The sequence below is a fragment of the Schistocerca piceifrons genome, chromosome 2 (assembly GCF_021461385.2).
Source record: "Schistocerca piceifrons isolate TAMUIC-IGC-003096 chromosome 2, iqSchPice1.1, whole genome shotgun sequence".
NCBI lineage: Eukaryota > Metazoa > Arthropoda > Insecta > Orthoptera > Acrididae > Schistocerca > Schistocerca piceifrons.
The window spans coordinates 79,003,578-79,029,132 of NC_060139.1; the positions used below are offsets into that span (position 1 = coordinate 79,003,578).

A 25,555-nucleotide genomic window follows, 5' to 3' on the forward strand; every position below is an offset into this window, starting at 1 on the left:
GTGCTAACCTTCGAAACCAAATCTTTTGTTCGCAGTAGATGCCCATCATTGCACATGTGCAGCTAACATTACAATCATCCATCAGTTTCTCTTCCACTGCGGGCTGCCACTCCAGTTAGCCCCTGTGGCAAGGAAGCGGAGAAGGCGAGGGTTCTAGTGTCTGCAGGGAAGGTAGCCGAGTGCGTTTGGTCTCCCTAGGCAGCTGCAAACTGCCAGACACCACACCAAGCTGGCCCCATCACTGCTCATTCATCGTCAGACTCCAGTGCGACCGACACACTTCCCTGGAGAGACACGTCTATCAGTCAGCAGAGCGACCGAAGTATGCGATGCAATCAGTAGATAAATAGGAAAATCCCTGCCCTACGAAATGCGCCTATCAACATTGTATAAAAAATTTCCATCAACAATATGCGTTAATATTAACCCCTATTCACGGATTCATGGATTTTATGTTCACAAACAACAATGGAATATTTATGGATGACATTGTGCCATGTCACCAGACCATAGTTGTTTGCGATTGGTTTGAAGAACATTCTAGACAATTCGCATCAATGATTTGGTCAGTGACATCACCCGATATGAATCCCATCGAACAGTTGTAGGAATAATTGTGAGGTCAGTTCACACACAAAATCCTGGACTGGCAACACTTACTCAGTTTTGAAAGGCTGTAGAGGCAGCATGGTTCAGCATTTCTGCAGGGACTTCCAACGAATTATTCAGTCCACGCCATGTCGAGTTGATGCACTATACTGGGCAAAACGGAGGTCTGTTACGATATGAGGAGATACCCGTGACTTATCACCTCACTATACAGGGTGAGTCACTAACTATTGCCACCTAGAATAACTCCGAAAGTATGATAGTAGCTGAAAAGTTTGTGGGACAAATGTTGCGTTGGACAATGGGGGCCATAATATGACGTTGGTGTTTTGTTGCTAGATAGCGTCAGAGATACGATGGTCAACTTTTTTTTTAATGGGATGCTTTTTTGGTACTTATTTTCTGATAGCGGCTATCGAGACGAATCCAATGATGTGTAACAGTAAAGGAAGTGGGGCATGTCTTTAATCCAATGTAATGCTGATTATCACTTTCAGAGGAGGGCAGCACTTTTACATGAAGATCATGCTCACCTGCACATTTCGAAAAATAGAGTGGACCAACTACATTAAGCTTGTCCTGCTCATCTGGCTTGCTTTTCTTCTTCTTCAGATTATAAATGTGAACTGACATTCTGGGATTTTGTGCGACGAATTTTGGTGTATTCTGGATCCTTATAGGAAACTTGATACCATCAAAGTTATACCTCCTCGGGACCATATTTTTGCACATGTGGTATTGACCTGTATGCCCTGGATATACATTGTAAATTCTCTTGCAAGCCAGGATTGACCATGCCAAACAAGCCTTATCCTTTTCATTTTGGACATTAATACATGCTTTCTTATCAGCTGTATCCCTAGGGAGTTTGATACAATTGTACCCTTCATTTAACGGATCGAAGACATGAATATGGATGTTGAGGTGTGGTATTTGGCTGAGTGCTTTAGCTGACCCTCTTACTTACATCTCAGAAAACCAGGCCAGTGTAGCACCCAAGGTGGATTCACAATACCACTCGGCTATTCATGTACTCTGAGATATAACGCCGTTACCACCCCTGTAGTGCAGCGTTTTCTCCTCAGCAGCACCCTGCTGTATGGCTGTATGGTCAACTCTCATCCGAGTACTGCATTACATTTCATGGCAATATATCTTGGATCTTTGAGGGCTTTGAGGAACTCTGCCTGCAGCATCGGGAGGTATGCTTCTAGAAACCTGTGTCACGATACCCCAGCTGGATTCTCAATTCTAGTGAACGAGATACGCCCCTCAAAGCAATCGCCAAGTATTATAGAGGGGTCATGATGCCATTAATCTGATGTGCTTCACTATCAGAATGGGATAGAGCACTACAGCTAGCCACAGGTGCATCATCATTAACACTACAACTAGGAGACGACTGTGTACACCCGGTGGGTGACAGCGTTGGGGGATCAAATGGCTCTGAGCACTATGGGACTTAACAGCTATGGTCATGAGTCCCCTGTAACTTAGAACTACTTAAACCTAACCAACCTAAGGACATCACACACATCCATGCCCGAGGCAGGACCTGCGACCGTAGCAGTCACGCGGTTTCGGACTGAGCGCCTAGAACCGCTAGAAGTTGGGGGTTGGTGCCTTCTGGTTTGAGGGGTATGAGCCAAGGCACACATACCTTTTGCTGCTGGCGTGGATGAACAGCGAGAGGAGGAAGAGGTGGTGGTTGTGAGCTGCTGAGGAAGCATCTAGGCTGTGGAGAGGGCACACGCTGATGCCGCTGCATCTTGGAGCCTTCACCATCGCCAGCCTCAGGGGTGGGAGATCGTTGCACGACGGTGCAGACCGCTCGTGTGTGTGTGTGTGTGTGTGTGTGTGTGTGTGTGTGTGTGACACCCGCCCCCACAATCACCGCTCTAGGTGCACGTGTCACAGCCGTCTCCTGTCGTGGTGGTGTTGATGTCACCTGTGTAACATACGAATAATTGGAAAAATTAAGCACAGTGCACAAGATTTTTTAAAAATACATGCTGTAAACAAACAATAACAATTAGGTAAATCACCATTCGTGAATAATAAATGCATATTTTAGCGATGGCGGTCACATTATAATCACCTTTTACATTCTAGGTCCCAGGATTGAGCAGTTCAGTCGATCTTTCTGGTAGTTCTCCCATCCAATCAAATATCCCCACCTCCTGCTCCAGAAGGGAGGCATCATACTGCCTTTCAGCAGCCATCATCTAACGTTCCCACTCAAGCATCTCATCCTCACTGGAACTGATGTTGCTGTTGTTCAGCCATCTATCCTTCTTACGGATGTCGCCTACAACAAGATGTTGATTATCAGAAACGACAGGAAAAATTATGTACTGAATGTGACTACAGTGAGATATTGATTAAAACTACGAAAAAATTAAATAAATAAGTAAAAAGTTCATACCAGGTGGAAGTGATGACACCAGGTCATCATTCTCGACAATTACCTCTATAGGAATCTCATTTTCCTCTTGAGCAGTATATATATATATGTGTGTGTGTGTGTGTGTGTGTGTGTGTGTGTGTGTGTGTTTATTTTATGTATTTAAAAAATATATATATATTTGTGTGTGTGTGTATGTATTTACTTATATATACCACACACAACTCTATATGATAAAAAGTCTAATGGCAACATATTACAACTGTACTTACTCTCTTGCTGCACTTCAGACTCCAGCAGCAGCAGCTCAAGGGCCCTCAGGTGCTGCTCTGATGCTGCAACAGCGAGATCAAAAGTTTTATAAACACGTGGTAGGATCTGAATACATCAAGAGCTGCTTTCTGAACACGTAAACTACCACACAGAATTTAGAGATGTACTTACATGCTGCTAGCACAAGCTATTTCACTTGGTGGAGACTTCCAGTTACCAGCTGCTGCTGCTCTAATGCTAGAACAACAGTAGAAATGTTATAAGCACTTGTTACGATTGGAATACCTTAAGAGATGTTTTCTGAACATGTAAACTGTCACACACAGAATTTTGAGATGTACTTATATCATGGTAGCTCAAACTCTTCCGCTTCCAGGTGGCGTTCTAGTTCCATGAACATTTCGGGAATGAATGCTGTAATATTAAGAAAAAAGAACTGTAGTAACCAGCTGTTACAAAGACCTATCACAATTTAGAAAAATTTGCATACTTTGCTACGAAATTTTATAACTGTCGCAATTTGAACTAATATTTTATAAACATTTACGTGGTAGTTCACCCAATTTTAGCCGTTTCCCACCACCCCTACCGCTGGCATCACTGCTGGCTGACCGTTTCATGTTGCAGGAATCACGCTGACACAACTATGCACTGTCAAAGATGGTGAACATCAGACTCCACCCTTTTTTTTGCAGAGGACCAATAATAAATCAGAATGTCATATCAGCAAGTTAGAACTTGCCTTCTCTTTCCTCAAGCAGGCTGAAGAAGGCTTGGTGCAGGTGTTTGAAGAACAGAACACTGCTGTGTGAGAGAGAAAAAAAAATTCTGAGACAAACAGATAGGGGGACCTTTCGAAAACATTCTTTGTTAGCTGGCAAGTGGCTGGCATGTTGCATGTGGCTGGAAAAGTGGATGCAGCTGCTAGCTCTAGAAAAACACTGTCATTCTGGAACAAACAGATGTCCTGACATTTCTGATATCATCTACATCCCTCAAAATACGTGTTGTTCGTTAGAATACAGCTGTCGGTGGAGGACTCTAACCTTACCTTCTTTTTCATCAAGCAGGCTGAAACATGCTTGGTGCAGATGGCTGCTGCGGGGGAGAAAAAAATTCTGAGAGAATCAGGTAGAGGAACCTTGTGAAGACATCTTTTGTGTACTGGCAAATGACTGTATGTGGCCGAGAAACAGGTATATTAGGAATCCCAATGCCAGCTGTATCCCTCGAAATATGTGGACTTGTTCATTAGGGCATAGCTGTGGGAGGAAAATGCCAACGAGAATTCTTCCGGGTTGTATGGCCGTGGTCCGTGGAACTCTTCTATCCCTGACGTTTCGTCCAAAACTACGCTGGACATCTTCGGAGCTTCTCCTGGTTGAGCTGAGTCTTGGCAAAACTCAGCAGAACTAGGAGCACCTCCGAAGATGTCCAATGTAGCTTCGGACGAAACGTCAAGGATAGAAGAGTTCCATGGACCAAGGCCATACAACCCAGAAGCATTCTCGGCAGCTGGAACATCCGGTGGTGAAAGCGTTCATTGAATGAAAACGCTAACCTTCGAAACCAAATCTTTTGTTCGCAGTAGATGCCCATCATTGCACACGTGCAGCTAACATTACAATCATCCATCAGTTTCTCTTCCACTGCGGGCTGCCACTCCAGTTAGCCCCTGTGGCATGGAAGCGGAGAAGGCGAGGGTTCTAGTGTCTGCAGGGAAGGTAGCCCAGTGCGTTTGGTCTCCCTAGGCAGCTACAAACTGCCAGACACCACACCAAGCTGGCCCCATCACTGCTCGTTCATCGTCAGACTCCAGTGCGACCGACACACTTCCCTGGAGAGACACGTCTATCAGCCACCAGAGCGACCGAAGCATGCGATGCAATCAGTAGATAAATAGGAATATCCCTGCCCTACGAAATGCACCTATCCCCATTGTATAAAAAATTTCCATCAACAATATGCGTTAATATTAACCCCTATTCACGGATTCATGGATTTTATGTTCACAAACAACAATGGAATATTTATGGATGACATTGTGCCATGCCACCAGACCATAGTTGTTTGCGATTGGTTTGAAGAACATTCTGGACAATTCGCATCAATGATTTGGTCACTGACATCACCCGATGTGAATCCCATCGAACATTTGTAGGAATAATTGTGAGGTCAGTTCACACACAAAATCCTGGACTGGCAACACTTACTCAGTTTTGAAAGGCTGTAGAGGCAGCATGGTTCAGCATTTCTGCAGGGACTTCCAACGAATTATTCAGTCTACGCCACGTCGAGCTGATGCACTATACTGGGCAAAACGGAGGTCTGTTACGATATGAGGAGATACCCGTGACTTATCACCTCACTATACAGGGTGAGTCACTAACTATTGCCACCTATAATAACTCCGAAAGTATGATAGTAGCTGAAAAGTTTGTGGGACAAATGTTGCGTTGGACAATGGGGGCCATAATATGACATTGGTGTTTTGTTGCTAGGTAGAGTCTCTAGTTCTCACTGAATTTCGTTGGCATTCTTCGTAAACGAGAAGCATATAGACTTGTTTTTCGAAGGAATGCATCATTCACATTCGCTTGATTCGACGATAGTAGTCTTAAGTTCCTATTGGTGTTGTATTGCGAAACCGTCGAATTGTGTTTACATATCAATGACACGTTAGATGGATACGGGAGAGAATTGTCAGAGCATGTGCTTCGATAAGTGCCGAAGTGATAAGGAATACTACTCAGTCCATGATAAGAAGATTGCACCACTGCATTGATACCAATGGTCTTCACTTCGAACACCTTCTGTAAATGGACGTTCATGCCACCTTTTTGATCTTCGTTGACCTTCAAAGACTTTGCTGTTACACATCATTGGATTCGTCTCGATAGCCGCTATCAGAAACTAAGTACCAAACTACAGCATCCCATTTAAAAAGACAAAATTGACCTTCATATCTTTGAAGCGACCCCATCTAGCAACAAAAAACCTACATCATATTATGATCCCCGTTGTCCCATGCAACTTTAGTTCCACAAGCTTTTCAGCTCCTATCATACTTTCGGAGTTATTCTTGGTGGCAATAGTTAGTGACTCACCCTGTATATCTACAGCGAAGGTGGAGTTAGTCATTTTTGGTGACACTACTGTTGTTGAGCTCCATAAAGAATCTATAGTCGAGACAATTCTAAACGCAGCATGCATCGACTGAAAGGAACAAGGTAATTTTTCAAATACAGACATGCGGACAGGTTACTGGCAAATCGAGTGCCTTTATCACTTCTGATCGCCTCTTTGATTTTAAAGTTATACTGCTTGACCTGTGTAGCACTGCGGCTGTCTTTGGACGTATGGTGAGCAACCTGCTTCAACACCTCAAATGGATGACGTGTCTTTCCTTTTGAGGACATTCAACGAACACCTAAGCCATCTGACAACCGTGCTGAAAAGTGTTCAGACTGCCGGCCTCTGCCTGAATCCAAAAAAGTACCTCTTTGTTGCCCAAGGAACAAAAGTATTGGCTCATTTGGTGAATAGCAATGGCATCCATTCCAATCCAGAGAAAATAAGGGCAGTCATAAATTTTAGACCTCTCAGAAAGTTTGTGATGCGAGAAGTTATCTCGATATGTGTTTATACTACTGGCAATTCACAAAGGACTTTGGCACCAAAACATATCCCTTTACAAGAACTTCTGCACGGCGGTGCCAAATTTTCCTCGAACAAAGACCAATAAAGATTTTTTGTACTTAAAAATGAGCTACTATATTCTACATTATATTAAGAGAAGCCAAAACAGTACTTGACGCTGGTGCTACCAGTTATGGGATACGTGCAGTTCTAGTAGCAATTCGCAGAATGTGCTGGAAAGGTGATAGCTTATGCTTCCAGAGTACTCTGAAAGACTGGGATGAACTGCAGTAAACCGAGAGAGAGTGTCTTGCAGTTCTTTGGGCCATTAACAAGTTTTGGCCATACTTATTTGTTGAACCATTCACTTTTGGGATGTACAACCATTCTCTGTTCTTGTTGACTATCTTGAAGGTCGTCAGGCAAGAAGGGCACTGAGGGTTCAGGAACATGACATCATAGTGGTACACATAAATGGATCCGAGGACAAGTACACTGACTGCCTTTAGAGGGATTCTTTGGCAAAACATAGCAGTGTGGAGTAAGTCTGAGCGATCGCTGGTTAAATGACATTTCTGCTGAGCAGAGGGAATGTTAAGCACTGCTGAAAATGACAGAAGTTCTGAAGGAAGAGAAACTAGTCAGAGGAGAATTCTGTTATATTATCTTCTCTCTGGAAACAGTCACGTAACGAATGCAGATTCATATTGCAAGATCCATTTGACCAGAATACTTAATTGACATGGAGAAATACGATGAACACCAGTGCTAGTGATTGTCGGTGAGTGGCAAGCAACTCTTCTATTACTCTAGGTTTGAATTTGCCTCCTTTGCAGAAGTGAGAGAAAGCTGAAAGCATTCTGAGCAGTGTAAAGAACACATGGGTTGCCAGGGACAACAGAATCAGTTACCAGTCCCAGAGCCAATTCGAACAAAAAGCCTGTTGAGGGAGAGGCTAGGATCAATATCCCTCCAGCCATCATCCGTAGTAATAGAGATAGAATTTCGCATGGCACAGTCTCCTGTTGGAACCATTTTAAAAACTGGGTGTTGAGTGAGAATACTTACTTTGTAACAGAAGGCACTATTACGTCCAAATATAGGAAGCTGACTGTTTCTCCACAAAGCACCAGACACCAAAGACGAACATCTCGAAGACGCCTTGCGGTTTTGGACCTTTGAAAATATGAGACACCGTTGAATGTGTTGACTCTGCAAGAAACAAACGTTTACACAATGTAAGAACCACCAGCATTGGCTGAAGTAAATAAACTACAGGTTAGAAAGGGGAACAGGATTGTGAAGACGAAGAGTTCCCCATTGGTTAGAGAGAGATATAGGCAGAGACTGAGGCGACTTTCCTCTGTGGAAGATCGTAGGACGAACATTATTATTAACCAGCTAGAGGAATGGAATTAGTGTTTTCCAAGGAGCTTTTTTATTGGTTGGTGCTTAGAAGATCCAGTGCCCAGCCAATTAGAATATAGTAAGAGAGACAAAATGCAGCAATATGAAGTTTCCTTATAGTAAACATTTCATCACAAATCAGCTTCATCTCCAAATCCAACACTTCTCTAGGTGTAGGATCCTACACGGACAGACTGCCACGCTGAGAGCCACCATCGACTCCGACAGCCTGCTGTGCCACCTGAGCTGATATATTTGGAAAATTTCGAGTTGGTTTGGCCTTAACTGCTGGCGAGGGTCGTTGGTTCCGCCAAAGACCGATTCTGCAGTCACCTCAGTCCCCATCAACAATACTATGGTGAGACCGAGCCACAGCCAAAAGATGAAATGCAGAGACATTAAGCCATTCGGTCACTCTGAAGACCTGTGTTTTAGGTTAATGAACAGTCCACAGGTGTGACTTATTCCATTTTGTTGTACTACCTGTTTTCAATTATCATGACAATTACTGGGGACTTTGCGATGATTACAATTAATTCACTTGCACGATTATTAGCATCTACCCCTCCCCCCCTTTTCCATACACAGAAACACATATGCCAAGATCTTACATTAATGTTACCACTGTTTGTCATTTGTTTTGTCAATAAGTTTATTGGAATAAATGAAAGTAATTGTGATTTGTGTCTCACTTAGTAGTCATTGTTTTGGAAGGTATCTTACGCTTCCTGTGACTCCTGCTAACCTGTTCTTGCAGTTTCAAAAACAAGTCACCCTGTAATTCCATTCGTGTAAGAGGAACTGTAATCTCCTGGGGCGGAAACGGTTGCACGTCATTGTCCTCTCACTGCACTTCCTCGCCCGGTGGGTTTTTCTGGATTTTGAGAGCACCGCTCTCTGCAACTTCAAGCGACTTTATCGGAGAGTCTTCCACTTGACATCACTGAGAGTCAATGAAAGTACAATGACATACAAACCTTCAGCTGCTTAGAGGCGTTGATAAATATCAACGGGGAGAGTTGAAAATACACTTCTGAAAATGGAAAAAAGAACACATTGACACCGGTGTGTCAGACCCACCATACTTGCTCCGGACACTGCGAGAGGGCTGTACAAGCAATGATCACACGCACGGCACAGCGGACACACCAGGAACCGCGGTGTTGGCCGTCGAATGGCGCTAGCTGCGCAGCATTTGTGCACCGCCGCCGTCAGTGTCAGCCAGTTTGCCGTGGCATACGGAGCTCCATCGCAGTCTTTAACACTGGTAGCATGCCGCGACAGCGTGGACGTGAACCGTATGTGCAGTTGACGGACTTTGAGCGAGGGCGTATAGTGGGCATGCGGGAGGCCTGGTGGACGTACCGCCGAATTGCTCAACACGTGGGGCGTGAGGTCTCCACAGTACATCGATGTTGTCGTCAGTGGTCGGCGGAAGGTGCACGTGCCCGTCGACCTGGGACCGGACCGCAGCGACGCACGGATGCACGCCAAGATCGTAGGATCCTACGCAGTGCCGTAGGGGACCGCACCGCCACTTCCCAGCAAATTAGGGACACTGTAGCTCCTGGGGTATCGGCGAGGACCATTCGCAACCGTCTCCATGAAGCTCGGCTACGGTCCCGCACACCGTTAGGCCGTCTTCCGCTCACGCCCCAACATCGTGCAGCCCGCCTCCAGTGGTGTCGCGACAGGCGTGAATGGAGGGACGAATGGAGACGTGTCGTCTTCAGCGATGAGAGTCGCTTCTGCCTTGGTGCCAATGATGGTCGTATGCGTGTTTGGCGCCGTGCAGGTGAGCGCCACAATCAGGACTGTATACGACCGAGGCACACAGGGCCAACACCCGGCATCATGGTGTGGGGAGCGATCTCCTACACTGGCCGTACACCACTGGTGATCGTCGAGGGGACACTGAATAGTGCACGGTACATCCAAACCGTCATCGAACCCATCGTTCTACCATTCCTAGACCGGCAAGGGAACTTGCTGTTCCAACAGGACAATGCACGTCCGCATGTATCCCGTGCCACCCAACGTGCTCTAGAAGGTGTAAGTCAACTACCCTGGCCAGCAAGATCTCCGGATCTGTCCCCCATTGAGCATGTTTGGGACTGGATGAAGCGTCGTCTCACGCGGTCTGCACGTCCAGCACGAACGCTGGTCCAACTGAGGCGCCAGGTGGAAATGGCATGGCAAGCCGTTCCACAGGACTACATCCAGCATCTCTGCGATCGTCTCCATGGCAGAATAGCAGCCTGCATTGCTGCGAAAGGTGGATATACACTGTACTAGTGCCGACATTGTGCATGCTCTGTTGCCTGTGTCTATGTGCCTGTGGTTCTGTCAGTGTGATCATGTGATGCATCTGACCCCAGGAATGTGTCAATAAAGTTTCCCGTTCCTGGGACAATGAATTCACGGTGTTCTTATTTCAATTTCCAGTAGTGTATATACCCCGACCTGGACTTGAAATCGGGATCTCCTGCTTACATGGCAAACGCTCTATCTGTCTGAACCAACGAGGACACAGTGGATGGTGCGACTCCAGGGACTTATCACTGGCACGCTCCCCGTGAGACCCACATTTCCAACTTACTGTCCACACACTACATTTCTGGTACCCCTGCGGCAGTCAATCTACCGATTCCCGTAAGAGTTCGGGCAGTGTGAGTGCATCCACACTGAAGAAGATCATTGGCCGGTAAGCCTTATCGATATGAAGATGGTATATGTTCTTTCGGACATGCCCAAATGAACATACCATATCATATATCATTGACAGTTTCTTTGAGGTTCTCGATCGGGCTTAATAAACCCGTGAAGAGCGCGTAGCGTTATTTTTAAGCCGTCTTCTGTACCCCTGCCCTCAATCCATCGTGGTAAAGGTTCCAAAGCGACGATCAACGGGCAAGGATTTGTCGAACAAAGGTCTGGATGCAACATCATTTGTGGGTAAAGTGCATTTCCTTAAGCTTTTCCTGATAAATCTTAGTCTGGCAGCTATCTTTCCCACTGTTAAATTGACGTGAACATTCCACATTCAGTCACTCAGCCAGATACTCCTTGACACTTGACGGATACAGCTGTTTCCAGTCTGCCAAGTGAAGGGCAGTATAGAGTCCGTCTACCTCGGTCTCATGAGAATCTACAGCTCTCCCCATCCCACGATCGCTGGTAATAGCCCAAGTGTGCTATCCAAATACTGTAGTGGAGATGGAATGTTCTGGGTTTGATTACAGTCATAAATATTTACTTAAATTTCGTCTGTTTTCCGCCAATTTCTGGATGGTGGATATAACTCAAGTGGTAGGGTTGTTGGTTCCAGTGCTGCAGGTTATATATTACAGATGTTTTCTTCCAATATGGCGGTGCCATTTTATTTATTATTCCCTGTGTAATGCTGTAAACAATTTACAGAGAACTGTTTGTGTGCAGACTTGCTACAGTCTGGAACCGCGCGACCGCTACGGTCGCAGGTTCGAATCCTGCCTGGGTATGGATGTGTGAGATGTCCTTAGGTTAGTTAGGTTTAATTAGTTCTAACTTCTAGGCGACTGATGACCTCAGATGTTAAGTCCCATAGTGCCCAGAGCCATCTGAACCATTTGATTAGCTTTTCAGAGCATTCACACAACGTTGGCGCCGGTGGCGACACCTACAACGTGCTGACATGAGGAAAGTCTCCAACCGATTTCTCATACACAAACAGCAGTTGACCGGTGTTGCCTGGTGAAAAGTAGTTGTGATCCCTTATGTAACGAGGAGAAAGGCGTACCATCACGTTTTCGACTTTGATAAAGGTCGGATTGTAGCCTATCGCGATTGCGGTTTATCGTATCGCGACATTGCTGTTCGCGTTGGTCGAAATCCAATGACTTAGCAGAATATGGAATCGGTGGGTTCAGGAGGGTAATACGGAACGCCGTGCAGGATCTCAACGGTCTCGTATCACTAGCAGTCGAGATGACAGGCATCTTATCCGCATGGCTGTAACGGATCGTGCAGCCACGTCTCGATCCCTGAATCAACAGATGGGGACGTTTGCAAGACAACAACCATCTGCACGAACAGTTCGACGGCGTTTGCAGCAACATGGACTATCAGCTCGGAGACCACGGCTGCGGTTACCCTTGACGCTGCATCACAGACAGGAGCGCCTGCGATGGTGTACTCAACGGCGAACCTGGGTGCACGAATGACAAAACGTCATTTCTTCGGGTGAATCTAGGTTCTGTTTACAGCATCATGATGGTCGCATCCGTGTTTGGCGACAACGCGGTGAACGCACAATGGAAGCGTGTATTCGTCATCGCCATACTGGCGTATCACCCGGCCAGATGGTATGGGGTGCCATTGGTTACACGTCTCTGTCACCTCTTGTTCACATTGACGGCACTTTGAACAGTGGACGTTACATTTCAGATGTGTTACGACCCGTGGCTCTACCCTTCATTCGATCCCTGCGAAACCCTACATTTTTGCAGGATAATGGACGACCGTATGTTGCAGATCCTGTACTGGCCTTTCTGGATACAGAAAATGTTCAACTGCTGCACTGGCCAGCACATTCTCCAGATCTCTCACCAATTGAAAACGTCTGGTCAATGGAGGCCGAGCAACTGGCTCGTCACAATACGCCAGTCACTACTCTTGACGGACTGTGGTATCGTGTTGAAGCTGCATGGCCTTCTGTTCCTGTACACGCCATCCAAGCCCTGTTTGACTCAATGCCCAGGCGTATCAAGGCCGTTATTACCGCCAGAGGTGGTTGTTCTGGGTACTGATTTCTCGGGATCTATGCACCCACATTGAGTGAAAATATAATCACACGTCAGTTCTAGTATATTTGTCCAATGAATACCCGTTTATCATCTGCATTTCTTCTTTGTGTAGCAATTTTAATGGCCAGTAGTGTAAACGACGTGACTATGTCAAGCAGTTCACTACTAATGTTGTATCAGAACATTACAGGTTTGTTTTTCCTACTCATCACCATTAACGAGAAGGCTTTGTCAAAGTCATCCTATATCTTCCCACAGTCACCCAGATTCGTCACCTTAACTTACACCACAGATTCGTCAGCAAACAATCGTTGATTGCAGCCCGCCCCGTCTGCCCGAGCTCCGTTTGAGACATGGTGCTGCAAAAGATTACGGAAAATTAGGTGGACTGATAAGGTAAGGAACGAGGAGACAGAAAGCAGAAACGGGGAAGAAAGGAGAATATGCAAAACGCTGACAGTACTTAGGAACGGGTAGATAGGACATGTGTCAAGACATGAGGGAACAACCCGCATGGTACTAGAGGAGGCTTAGAGGGTAAAAACAGTGAAGGAAGACAGAGGTTGGAATGTTGTTGTTGTTGTTGTGGTCTTCAGTCCTGAGACTGGTTTGATGCAGCTCTCCATGCTACTCTATCCTGTGCAAGCTTTTTCATCTCCCAGTACCTACTGCAACCTACATCCTTCTGAATCTGCTTAGTGTATTCATCTCTTGGTCTCCCTCTACGATTTTTACCCTCCACGCCCCCCTCCAATACTAAATTGGTGATCCCTTGATGCCTCAGAACATGTCCTACCAACCGATCCCTTCTTCTGGTCAAGTTGTGCCACAAACTTCTCTTCTCCCCAATCCTATTCAATACTTCCTCATTAGTTATGTGATCTACCCATCTAATCTTCAGCATTCTTCTGTAGCACCACATTTCGAAAGCTTCTATTCTCTTCTTGTCCAAACTATTTATCGTCCATGTTTCACTTCCATACATGGCTACACTCCATACGAATACTTTCAGAAATGACTTCCTGACACTTAAATCAATACTGGATGTTAAGAAATTTCTCTTCTTCAGAAACGCTTTCCTTGCCATTGCCAGCCTACATTTTATATCCTCTCTACTTCGACCATCATCAGTTATTTTGCTCCCCAAATAGCAAAACTCCTTTATTACTTTAAGTGCCTCATTTCCTAATCTAATTCCCTCAGCATCACCTGACTTAATTAGACTACATTCCATTATCCTTGTTTTGCTTTTGTTGATGTTCATCTTATATCCTCCTTTCAAGACACTGTCCATTCCATTCAACTGCTCTTCCAAGTCCTTTGCTGTCTCTGACAGAATTACAATGTCATCGGCGAATCTCAAAGTTTTTATTTCTACTCCATGAATTTTAATACCTACTCCGAATTTTTCTTTTGTTTCCTTTACTGCTTGTTCAATATACAGATTGAACAACATCGGGGAGAGGCTACAACCCTGTCTTACTCCCTTCCCAACCACTGCTTCCCTTTCATGTCCCTCGACTCTTATAACTGCCATCTGGTTTCTGTACAAATTGTAAATAGCCTTTCGCTCCCTGTATTTTACCCCTGCCACCTTTAGAATTTGAAAGAGAGTATTCCAGTCAACATTGTCAAAAGCTTTCTCTAAGTCTACAAATGCTAGTAACGTAGGTTTGCCTTTCCTTAATCTTTCTTCTAAGATAAGTCGTAAGGTCAGTATTGCCTCACGTGTTCCCGTGTTTCTACGGAATCCAAACTTATCTTCCCCGAGGTTGGCTTCTACTAGTTTTTCCATTCGTCTGTAAAGAATTCGTGTTAGTATTTTGCAGCTGTGACTTATTAAGCTGATAGTTCGGTAATTTTCACATCTGTCAACACCTGCTTTCTTTGGGATTGGAATTATTATATTCGTCTTGAAGTCTGTGGGTATTTCGCCTGTTTCATACATCTTGCTCACCAGATGGTAGAGTTTTGTCAGGACTGGCTCTCCCACGGCCGTCAGTAGTTCCAATGGAATATTGTCTACTCCGGGGGCCTTGTTTCGACTCAGGTCTTTCAGTGCTCTGTCAAACTCTTCACGCAGTATCATATCTCCCATTTCATCTTCATCTACATCCTCTTCCATTTCCGTAATATTGTCCTCAAGTACATCGCCCTTGTATAGACCCACTATATACTCCTTCCACCTTTCTGCTTTCCCTTCTTTGCTTAGAACTGGATTTCCATCTGAGCTCTTGATATTCATACAAGTCGTTCTCTTATCTCCAAAGGTCTCTTTAATTTTCCTGTAGGCGGTATCTATCTTACCCCTAGTGAGATAGGCCTCTACATCCTTACATTTGTCCTCTAGCCATCCCTGCTTAGCCATTTTGCACTTCCTGTCGATCTCATTTTTGAGACATTTGTATTCCTTTTTGCCTGTTTCACTTACTGCATTTTTATATTTTATCCTTTCATCAATTAAATTCAATATTTCTTCTGTTACCCAAGGATTTCTACTAGCCCTCGTCTTTTTACCTACTTGATCCACTGCTGCCTTCACTACTTCATCCCTCAAAGTTACCCATTCTGCTTCTACTGTATTTATTTCCCCCATTCCTGTCAATTGCTCCCTTATGCTCTCCCTGAATCTCTGTACAACCTCTGGTTCTTTTAGTTTATCCAGGTCCCATCTCCTTAAATTCCCACCTTTTTGCAGTTTCTTCAGTTTTAATCTACAGGTCATAACCAATAGATTGTGGTCAGAGTCCACATCTGCCCCTGGAAATGTCTTACAATTTAAAACCTGGTTCCTAAATCTCTGTCTTACCATTATATAATCTATCTGATACCTTTTAGTATCTCCAGGGTTCTTCCATGTATACAACCTTCTTTCATGATTCTTAAACCAAGTGTTAGTTATGATTATGTTGTGCTCTGTGCAAAATTCTAGCAGGCGGCTTCCTCTTTCATTTCTGTCCCCCAATCCATATTCACCTACTATGTTTCCTTCTCTCCCTTTTCCTACACTCGAATTCCAGTCACCCATGACTATTAAATTTTCGTCTCCCTTCACAATCTGAATAATTTCTTTTATTTCATCATATACATTTGACAAATAGCTGAGGACAGAGGTTGCTCAAGTGCTACTCTGAGATAAAGACGTTGGCAGAGAACAGGAATTCGTGGCGGGTGTCAACAAACCAGTCATAAGGCTGATGACAAAAAAGAAAAAAAATGTTCATGTGGAGAAGATTTAAGTTTGTTTACCTGACTAAGCCACCTAGATTCGGTTCTCCCTCAGTTTTCGCACGTTATCTCAGGTGAATGCCAGAACGGATTCTATTAATAGACCATAGCCGACATCATCTGTTCCATGTTCACTATCAAGCGCTAAAAAAAAATCTGTGTCATCATGTTATGGTTACTATCATTATAAGTATTATTTCCTTTCAGCATTTTTTAGTTCATGTTATTGACATTTTTGGATTTCTGATTAAAAAAACGTCCTGAACACGTCATGAAATCTACAATCGAATATTGGGGACAGAGAGTTACAACAGAACTAAATAAATTTTCTAGGCGCACACAGTAGGACGTTATCAGCTGCTGGTTATTGCTCTGTACAAACAAGTTTCCTGGTACCTGTTCCCTTATTATTCTATCAGTTTTGAGGTAACATGGCTTTCACCGTGAGGTACATGCCACAGATGCATGGTGCAAACAAATTCCCAAAATATATTTACTTGATTCTCTGGAACCTTACATAAGCATTCCCACTTTCCAATTCTATGTCAGCAAGTCCACAGAACCATAGAAAAGGAGGCTCACTTAAACTCGATCAACTCGAGCTCTTCTCTCAGCAGACAAACTACGCGAAGTTCAATTTGCTGACAGGTATGTGCATGTAATGTGTCAAAGAAATTAATATCTACAGTTTACTTTACTAGCTTTTTAGTAGCTTTTTGTTTTTGTTGTTTATCATCAGTGTCTTACTATTGTACACAGGCGTATCCCCATGCTTAAATTGCTGTATTTCATTTGTCACCGGCCACTTATCTTTCATACGTTCTTACTCACCTTTTTTGCTCTCTCCCACTACTCTTTTTTCGCAGTAGAGGAATACAGTTATTATCATGAAATGTCGCTGCATCTGTCGTCCGTATTTATTATGGCATGTCCTGCGCATTGCTATTTCAATGTTACGGCTAGCGTCAATAAGACCTTTACCCACTTTGTGGTTCTCGTTGTAGTTTCTTCTTTACAACTTTAACATGATTTTTGCGAAGTACCTAAATGTCACTCAGAATTAGTTTCCCTGACAAGTTCAGCAACTTTTTTAATCAAATTAGCCCAGAACTGTAACTCCAGAAGTTTATATGCATCCAGTCAATAAAAATGCAGAATTAAGTAAGGGGTTATCAATAATCTACATGACATGGATAGATTACTAGAAAATCTTAGGAATAAAACTTGAAAAAAACTTGACGTTGTAACAGAAACTGAATTTCGCATCGGTGCTAGGCAGAAAACGATGATGACGTTGTATTCTTCATTGGTTATACAATACTTTTCATTCTCCGTAATACAAAATAGAAGATGAATTTTACATCAAAAGAGGCAAAATTCTTTTCGTCAACTTTACAGCAAGAATTCTGGAAACTCGACTGAGTAGATCTAAGAATCTCCACCACAAGGAAGAAACGTAATCCATATGAAAGGGAGATGTCAGGGGAACTCAGCGAAATGAAGCATTCTAGCCTACACGTGTCACATCAAGCTTATATCAGCTGATCTGTAAGAAACCAGCAATAAATTTATGCAATATCCCCCTTGAATAGGCTCAGTTTATCGTATACCTCGACCAATTTTTTTTTCCTGCAAACTGGACCGTGACAATAAGGAACACGTGTAAGAGATAAGGTAACTTTGTATTTTACGTGGAGGTGAATTAATTCTCTACCCTGAGAGGACAAGCGTGAACTCGATATTATTTTTAAAGTTTCATCAAGTTAGGTTGCGCTTGCACTCGAGGGTTGCATAATTCTTCTATCCTAATTTAAGTTTTCCACATTTTTCTCAAAGCACTTACAGCGAATGTTCAGAGGTTACTCCAACTAGGAACCCAATTCCACCAAGGGAATATCAGGCCTCTGAAGACTGACCCCCATGAGAGGCAGCTGGAGGAGATAAATATTTCTTGCTTCGTGAGACCAACGAACTTTTTGGAAGTTTGGAAATTTGTGGTAAGGTCTTATGGGACCAAATTGCTGAGGTCATCGGTCCCTAAGCTTACACACTACTTAATCTACCTTAAACTAACTTACGCTAAGGACAACACAGACACCCATGCCCGAGGGAGGACTCGAACCTCCTACGGAGCGAGCCGCGCGAACCGTGACAAGACGTTCCTGACCCCGCGACTATCCAGCGCGGCAACAACAACAAACTTTTAAAAACCATTTTTGAGTTTTGTGTTTAATGATGGAAGTATCATGACCCATACTTTGTTTCATATTTCTGGAAACAAAACCGTACTTACTGAACAGACGCCCGTATTGAAACAATAAGCGAAGTATGGAATCAATTGTTTATCTGAGCAGCTTTAATGGGGACCAGTATTTTTATGATGCAGCTCGATTTTTTTGTTTTAATACAAAACAGTTTGGTGTGTCACACGCGATGCTTCTTCTGAGTTTTCGGTAGATGAAGAACTGATGCAGGTCAGAAATATAATTTGAGAACCACTCGATTAACGGTTTGTTCCATTGGTGGTGAGCGAGATAAAAAACTAAATTAAATTAGAAAACTTTTAAGTAAAGACTGACGTAAAACGAGTAACTTACGTGACACTTTTGTTGATAGTGATCTCACTTGCAAGATTATTGCAGAACAAGTCAGTGATCCCTTAGCACACGTAACCAATGTTGCTTAGTTACTACCCTCAAGCATTGAAATCTGGTTGACCATGCTGCAAACAGCGTGCATTACACATCGTTTTAGGTTATTATAAGTTTGCTAAGATTGTGTTTTGTGCTGTTCAAATATTGGCCCTTACTTAGGCCCGCACTGCACTGTAAAATAACATTGTCAAAGGTTTTGTAAAACAGACGTTTTATAAGCCTGATATGTAATCCTGCAGTAGATTCGGTATGAGACGATCCTGGACAGTCTCTATGCTGGATGAAGCTGCTTGTCGTGTCTACAACGTTATTTTGTAAACGTCTCGATGTTATTGCCTCATCACACCTCTGTAGGCCGCTTTTGTTTTCGCCCACAGCCGTGCGTGCTTTGCAGTTGAAAACTGTCAAGCGCTGCAGGTGTGAAGGTTCTTAGCAGTGTCTTAGAAGTAGGATAGAATAGACCTCTTAAAATTTCATACATTATGGGGCATTTTTTTCACGTATCTCAGTCTTTATGACATCATACCTTTTGCTCTACGTCTCTTTTAAGGATATAATTTTGTAGGTACTTTTAACGGCATATGCGGATACTGTCAGTAAAATGTGTTCCGCATAGAGTCAGTAACAGTGAAGCAATAAATTTAAACGTCATGCACAATGCGGAAACTTTTCACGCATCTAATTGTTTATAACACCATACGTCAAGAACTATGATAGGTAGGTGATTCTTACCCCCACAGCAATTGTTGCCTGACAATAAGGGACATGTGTACCAAGTTTCGTTGAAATTGGTCCAGTGGTTTAGGAGGAGATATGGAACACATATACATACATACATACATACACACATATACATACTCGTACATTCATTTTTAGATATGTACGGATTTATCATACACCTTTGACAGTGTAATATACACCCGTGGATATCTTCTCTTCGATTTTCTCCTTAACGTATCTCGTAATTTCGGAACACGTCCTTCACGGGCTATTTTCTCTTCTGGAACGAAGAGAATGATTTTCAGTTTCTTGAAAATGGACGTTTCCTTATGGAGATACTGTAGCTGTAAATGTTAAAAAATCTTATTTTTACATTTCATGGAGCAGATGTCTGATAATTAATTTTTATTAAATATAATACTCGTCATAGGTCGCGAGTGTTCACAATTGGTGATCGGTCAAAATCTTTCAGACAAAAGTAATCCGCCAGGATTTGCACAATAAAGAAATTATGTAATATCAGTATCAATCTCTACTAATAGTTTCTACTCGTAGGGTAAAACTACCCAAATGCGTGACATACTTTGTTTCGTGATAGCAGACATATCCTTTGTCCTAAAGTAAGGTAGGCGTTCCAACCGTCCTCAACAAATGTCAGGGGTTTCTTCACACGAGAAAGACATCCCGAGCGGGAATATTGGCTGGTTGCAGGACAGGTACTTCATTGTGTGTTGTGTGGCGGGATACACGCTGTTTGCAGGGCTCATCTTACAAGTTTATGAAGTTCAGTTATTCAAGTAATTATAAAGACACTTCCGTGGAATCGTATTAACAAAGAAACATACTTACAATCTTAATCATCAGAGTAGGATTTAAATGCATTATTACTGACATAAACGCATAGGAAAACGACGACCACGACTCTAGCGTGTTGTGGCCATTTCAGGCACAATGGCCCTAACTCGAAGCGTGCGAAGTAGGAAAGCAGCAGAAAGAAAGGGTGATACCCTTCCAAACGTCACAATGGCCATGTCATAGAGTGGATGGATTATCAGTGAACTTTCTCAAAACTGGTTCAATCAAATTGTGGGAGGCCATGATGCGGAAAGAATATGGATTCTGGTTTTGGTGTTCGGTATGAGCTACGTGACACCAGGCAGTGGAAACTGCATCCAAGAATGACATCATCATTGCCACAATATCTCCGCATAAGAGCCACATTAAACTACCACTGGATGTTTCAGTCCCTGAAAAACGCATAGCAAGAAAAACGGAAGTACTTTCAGGAGCTAATCCTTTCCTCAGACATGGTTCTTATGATATTCATCGTCTACTCCGCACAGATTGTCTGAAGGCAGTTTCATGCGGGAACATCATACTTACATTCAATAAAACGAAACTTTTTCCTGAATACTGACGAAGTTTCCGATTCGAATCCCACGGAACAGCTCCAAAAAGTCACAGCTCTTATGTGGAAGAAGCATGTAGGCCTATGGATGTTCGGAATGAGCCTTCCATTTCAGCAATGAGCCTCACACCATCTGTTGAGAGTCTTTGATGGGTGCTAGCCTTAAATTTGCCTGAGAAGAGACCCCCTCATTTGGCGGTGAACAGTAAAGAAAAATCCTAACGAGTAACGGCAGTTACCATTGTGGAAAGTATAAACGTTCCTGGATTCTGCGTTGTTTCTGTCTGTGATGATTCCACGAAAGTTGTCAGGTTTACTACTGAATGCTACTGAATTTAAGTTCAATATTAAATGAAACAACAAGTTTACTGTCACCAGTCACTGTTTATTTATCTCCACGACGCGTTTCAAAGGTTTAAACATCCATCATCAGGTGGATTTACATTTGTTAGTATGATATTGGTATGTGTGTTGTGTTACGATTTTTTTTGGAGGAATTGTGGCACTGTCTCCAGTGGTCACAGGCTCCTTTCACTGTCGTAATACATCACATGTATACTGTCATGTTTTGTGAACAAATATATTGTTTACAACATATGACAATATACATGTGATGTGTTTCGACAGTGAAAGGAAACTGTGACCACTGGAGAGAGTGCCATAAGTTCTTCCAAGAAAAATCCAACACGACACACACACAAATGTCATACTAACAAACGTAAGTCCACCTCATGGAGTTTTAAACCTTTGGAACACGTCGAGGAGATAAATAAACAGTGATTGGGGTAATAGTAAACTTGTTGTTTCATTTAATGTCAATAACACTCACGGTAAAGCATTTGAAATTAAGTGCCATATTTCTACATCTGTCAGTTACAAAGACATTGATGCTGAAAGTGAATGGAAAGTGTGTTAAATGAACTGTAACAATGAAAGGCAAATTATCACGAAGTTAAGGACATTATCACCAAGTTAAGTGATTAGTATCACGGAATTAGGTATGCTATAACGACGTGGAGTAGCACGCATACTTAGTTCCCTGCAGTTAGTAAATTCAACACTTACATTTCTTGGATGTTCTGTATGTGGTTTAGTACACCAATGTATTGGTTTATTACGTATAAAATATACATTTTTTAATTTCTCATTTACAATCCTTAACATCAGGAAATTGAGTAGGTTTACCCCACACATTATTCAAATATGTTGTTTACCAACAGGAATGGTTCTCAAGGGATTGAAGCTGGTACAGTAGAATTTCTTCATTGTGTAACTCCTAGCAGAAAACTGTAAAATTTTGACCAACTGCCAATGATAAACGGTCAAATGTGAAGAGCATTATATATTATCAGATCAGAAATATATGGAGACCTGTTAGTGGAGATTCATATGGGTTGTATCCACCCTTCGCCTTTATGAGGCCTTGAACTCTGCTGGGTACACCTTCAGTGAAGTATGTGAATTTCTGTAGAGGAATGGCAGCCCATTCTTCCTCAATAACCGAGACCAGAGGAGGTACTGACGTTGGATGCTGCGGTCTGGAGCGAAGTCGAAGTTCTACTTTATCGCAAAAATGTTCCAATGCGTTCTGATCGAGCATCTGGGAGGGTCAGTTCATTTCGGGAATTGTCACTGAACAATTGCCTAAAGGCTCTTGCTGTATGACAAGGTGTATTGTCATGCTTATGCAGTCAACATCTCTCAGGTGTACCTCTAGCGTATGAGGTACATACTGTTATAAATGAATTTACATCCTTCCGCATTTAGACGTTTGTAAATGGCAGTAAGGAGAACACACCCTAAACACGAGAAACACCTCTACACTGTAACACCAACTCCTATGCACTTCACTGTTGGCACTACACAGGTCGGCCTCTACCAGTTTTTCCAATTTCGCGATTCGTGGTAGTATTTTGCAACCATGACTAATGAAACTGATGGTTTGTATAAAGAAGATAAGAGAAAGCACTCTCATACGTCGGAAGCCGACACTCATGTTTTCCCAAGTGCACTCGCAAATGGAACAAAAGAATGTGTACGTGATAGTGGTACGGTATAACACCCACCATTATAAAATGACCTGCAGATTTAGACGAATGGGTGCTGCGCTACGTCACTCGACAGATGTCTTTTGCTGATATTGCCACCTAGTTCTGTGAGGAGCAAGGAATAACAAGTTTTTTTGGTCATTGTACCCCTGTTTGTGAAGTTGTGGTGGCGCATTTACACGTCGTAGTTTCTGGTGGTGGTGTCTGGGACTTCTGCAGCTTCGTCTTAGTCTGCAGTAGTAGTGGAAAGCGTTTACGTAGGGTGTCTGAGGAAACTTTTCAGTCTTCCTTGAAATAGTGCTTTGAATATTGTGTATTCGAGGTCAAATGATGAAGCAGCCATACGATTGCAGGAAACTGCCTGAAAATAGTTTCCAGACTGTAGTTGCATCTAAGAGAAATGCATCAATAGACGAAAGTTTTGTGTCGTCGAGAAAGGCAAAGGTTTTGGTTCAGGTCTGGCATAGGCTGTAGTTTTAATATGTCAGGAAGCCTCACATCTACGACTAAAATTGACATTCCCTACGAAGATTCAAACCGCGTGTGCTTCAGAAGCAAGTGATATGTTAGTTAGTTCCAGCTTCCGTATATCATATTCACGATCATATTACGACCTTAGACTTGTCAAAGGAACAGAATATTGCAGACAGTTGAAAATATGCTACATGCTGGTCGTTTATAGATTGTTATTTAGATTCAAGAGCCGTTCTACGATACATAAGGAGCTGTTAAAGAGAAATTCCTTTATTTTGTTTGCGTAGGAAGATTACCGAAGTGTTGTACAGTTGTTTATTTCTTGTGTATTTCACTCCATTCTCTGCCGAAGGTCAAGGGACGCGCAGATAACTTTTCCTTGCCTTACTGAATATCCCTAGTGCTCTAAAATGGCGACTAATTGTCAGCACCATATTTCATCGGTGAATAAATGTACTAAGATGTTAAAATATCCCATTATTTCAAGAGTTGCGTGAAGTTCGTACGTGCCTTAACCCCCAGTTACTTTCCATCGTGTAATTAATTCTTTTTGTTAATGTGAGGATTTATCCAAAATATTACCACAAAGGACGTCTGTGAATGAAAATATGCAAAATGTTTTAACTTACTGATTTGTTTGTTTCTTAATGTGGTGATGATTCTTATGGCAAACAGTTCAGTACGTCTATCATATGGTTTCTCCAGTTAAATGATGTCATCAATATGCGCACTCAAGACCGTAGAATCTTTTATTTGTATATCACCTTAATGTGAGGTGCTGTATTTTTGACTGTCCAAATCTCAATGAACTGTATTTTTGTCGTTGTTTAAAACTATTTCATTTTTACAGAACTAATTACAATTTTTAAAAAATGTTGATTGTTTTTTCCTGCTGATGTTTTTCTGTTCAGTTTGACAATAATGCTTGCGTTTTCTGCGAGAAGGATTAATTTTGGACTCTTGATTCAAATAAAACGATAGAACATTAACACAGGGCAGGAACAGTAACGAGCCATGTTTGAAATCTCCGACTGTGATTTCTTCCCATGTTCCTCACGTGGCGTCCATGTTTGTATTACACGAGCAACCCAGTTTACAAATTTCTGCCCCATGTTTGTGACTAGTAGCTAAACGAATCTTTATCCCAGAAAAATTTGATAGTAAAATACTATGATTAACACATAGTTCTGTACTTTTTACAATGTTTCTTAAAATCCAGCAGTACCGTTTATAACACGAAAATATATTTCATCATCCTGACTTGCTCTGGTTACAACATGATAAGTGTAGCGATACAGGGTATATTTGAATATTTAATAGTATCGCATTAGTTATGTTTTGGGAAAACTGCTTTCAAAAATCACACAAATTTGCTAAGAAATATATAGACTTTAAAACTAGCATTAGACACACCGTAAAATTCACCACAGTTGAAATTTTGTGAACTATCTCTTAAGTTTACTTTGCCTTGTTTGAATGTTCTTTGTCTGTGCACGTAGTTAAGTTATATAGTTGACAAACTGGCTCGTGAACTAAGACTCCATTTACCACAAGTTTGCTTATCTTCCGCTTGTTTTATGTATTTGCTATCCACCAGCTTACTACTGTCTGAAGTTACTCTTTTAGGAAAATTTATAATTGATGCTACAACGTAAGTGTCTAATAGCGTGTATGTCATTGCATTATGCTAAATGGGTAGTTAGTAACGCTCACGAAATAAATTTATATAATTGTGATAAGGAAGACGACAGTTTAATTGTGATAGGGGACTAGAAATCGACAGCAGGAAAAGGGAGAGAAGGAAAACTAGTAGGTGCATATGGACTGGGGGAAGGAAATGATAGACAAAGACGCCTAGTGGAATTTTGTACAGAGCATAATTTAATCATCTATAACTTTTGGTTTAA

General features: G+C 42.5%; 1 long non-coding RNA gene across 1 annotated transcript in view; it reads right to left on the reverse strand.

The window, feature by feature from the left end:
* Positions 1-3,281: 3,281 nt before the first annotated feature.
* The window catches only part of LOC124777978, a 104,690-nt gene continuing 82,416 nt past the window's right edge, over positions 3,282-25,555 (reverse strand). Inside the window, exons 2-4 of the long non-coding RNA XR_007015816.1 lie at positions 7,994-8,137; positions 3,458-3,523; positions 3,282-3,348 (exon numbers count right to left, since the gene is read on the reverse strand). This is a non-coding gene — a long non-coding RNA (uncharacterized LOC124777978). The remainder of the gene's footprint in view (positions 3,349-3,457; positions 3,524-7,993; positions 8,138-25,555) is intronic.